Genomic DNA, 2787 nt, shown 5'->3' with positions numbered 1-2787 from the left:
AGAGAGAGAGACAGAGAGAAAGGTCTTCCTTTGCCGTTGGTTCACCCTCCAATGGCCGCTGTGGCCGACGCACCGCGCTGATCCGAAGCCAGGAGCCAGGTGCTTCTCCTGGTCTCCCACGCGGGTGCAGGGCCCAAGCACTTGGGCCATCCTCCACTGCACTCCCTGGCCACAGCAGAGAGCTGGCCTGGAAGAGGGGCAACCGGGACTAGAACCTGGTGTGCCGGTGCCGCAAGGCGGAGGATTAGCCTATTGAGCCACAGCGCCGGCCGGACATCATTGTTTTGAATACAACCACTCACGCATGTTGACAAATTTGCCTTTTAGCTGCATACTTGAAGGTTCTTAAATGGTCGGCTGCGTCAGCATACCCACCACGTGCCATCTGCAAGCTGAGGAGCCAGGAAGCCAGGGGAGCCAACAGTCTCACTCTCAGCCGAAAGTCCAAAGCCTGGGGACCTGGGACTGCGTGCCCCGGAATGCAGAGGCCAGAGAGCCTGGGGTTCTGATGTGCAAGGATTGGGTAAGAAGGGTACCCTAGCTCCGGAAAAGAGAGAATATGCTCTTCTCCACCTTTCTGTCCATCAACAGGAGGGATCTTGGCCACCCACATTGAGGGGCAGTGGAGTTTTACTCAGCCCACTGATTGAAATGCCAACCTCTTCTGGAAACGATCGAGATAGGTGGTTGGACTAAGGACCCAGTCAAGGGGCAGGCATTTAGCATGTTGGTTAACCCTCTGCTGGGGATCTCCACATCCCGTAACAGAGTGCTTGGGTTCAAGTCCTTGCTCCGTTCCCGACTTCAGCTTCCTGCTAATATGCACCCTGGGAGGCGGCAGTGATGATTCAAAGAGCTCAGTGCCTGCTACCCATGTAGGAGATATTGATTGAGTTCCTGACTCCTGGCTTCAGCCTGGCCCAGCCCCAGCTGTTGTGTGCCTTTGAGGAGTGAATCAGGGCATGGGAGCTTACTCTGGGTCTCTTTCTGCCTCTCAAATAGCTAAAATTAATTAATTTTGAAAAAGAAGCCAGTCAAGTTGACACCAAAAATTAACCATCATGGAAGTCTAAACCAGGTTGTCAGGACAGTGTTCCTTCTGGAGGCCCGAAGAATTTCCTTACTTTCTGCAGCTTCTAGAGGCTCTCTGGATTCCTTGCTCATGGCCTCACATCACAACAACTGCTGTCTATGTCTATATATCTTCTGTGACTCTTCCAGGTACCTTTGAGTTCACACTGGGCTCACCTAGATAGTGCAAGACAATCTCCCCACCTCGGGCTCTCTGACTTACTCAACCCACACAGCCCCCTTTTGCCATGGAAGAGAACATATTCGCAAGATCCAGAAATCCAAATGGACATCTCTGGGGGAGGCATTTCTCGGCCTGCTGCAACTCCTCACACAGAGGTCAGACAGCTGGAGAAGTCCATTTGCCCTTCCTCTGCCTGTCTTCCTGATGCCACAGTGTTCCAACAGCCACCCTGACCCGTGAGCTGACCCAGGAAAGGAAGCCACACGCTAATGTCCTCAGCAGCCTTGGCGTCTCCAACTCAGGCTCGGCTTACCTTCTCTGGAATTCCTTTACGTGAAAGAAAAACAAACAAACCCTCTTGTTGCAGCCACTGTCCTACTGTGGGGGGGGGGGGGGGCGGCGGGATTTCTATTCTACATATTTACAGCCAAAATACTTCTGATATAAGAATTGTTACTACTATTACTATGGTTAACTCAATATAAAAACTTTCTGCTAGTTCCAAGTCAAGCATAGTAAGTTTTTTTTTTTTTTTTTTTTTGACAGGCAGAGTGGACAGTGAGAGAGAGAGACAGAGAGAAAGGTCTTCCTTTGCCCTTGGTTCACCCTCCAATGGCCGCCGCGGCCAGCGCGCTGCGGCCGGCGCACCGCGCTGATCCGATGGCAGGAGCCAGGAGCCAGGTGCTTCTCCTGGTCTCCCATGCGGGTGCAGGGCCCAAGCACTTGGGCCATCCTCCACTGCACTCCCTGGCCACAGCAGAGAGCTGGCCTGGAAGAGGGGCAACCGGGACAGAATCCGGCGCCCCAACCGGGACTAGAACCCGGTGTGCCGACGCCGCTAGGCGGAGGATTAGCCTAGTGAGCCGCGGTGCCGGCTGCATAGTAAAATTTTAAGAAACCTGTATATAAACATTTGGAGCTTGCCTCTGAAAAGGTAAAAAAATGAGTTGCATGAATTCTCTCCTTCTGGATCTCTGCTTCCTAAAATGCCATTTACTTTCACCAGGAACTTTTTGGGATTAGGACTCCCCTACCCTGCTGGCTGAGGACAGGTTTCCCCTGTGGAAAAACCAGCTGGGCATTGAGGAAGAGAGGTTTTGTGAGGTCACCAGCATCCAGGCCAGCAGATCAATAGGGTCTTAGGGGTCAAGTGGCAGTAGCTTCCCAAGGGCTGTGCTAGGAAAGACTCTGCAGCTACGTCCAGGCTCAATGGGAAACAGCATCGGGATTGGCAATGGCAATGGCTGTTGTCTGCAAGGGAGGGCAGCTGCTCAGCATGGTGTGTGTGCTTCTCTCTGTGGAGCACAGGTCTCTCCACCACCACTGCTCTATCGGGCTCTTGGCCAGGTTGAACTTTTTTTCTACTTTAAATTCTCTCAAAATTTCCTCTGTAATCAGCCATTTAAAAAATTTGCATAAAAGGGGTCGGAGCCCCTTTTATGCAATAGGCTAATCCTCCGCTTGCAGCGCCGGCACACCGGGTTCTAGTCCCGGTTGGGGCACCAGATTCTGTCCCGGTTGCCTCTCTTCCA

This window comes from Oryctolagus cuniculus, chromosome 4 (assembly GCF_964237555.1).
Source record: "Oryctolagus cuniculus chromosome 4, mOryCun1.1, whole genome shotgun sequence".
Taxonomy (NCBI): Eukaryota; Metazoa; Chordata; class Mammalia; order Lagomorpha; family Leporidae; genus Oryctolagus; species Oryctolagus cuniculus.
The sequence above is the reverse complement of the archived record's forward strand: the minus strand, read 5'-3'. Positions refer to the sequence as shown.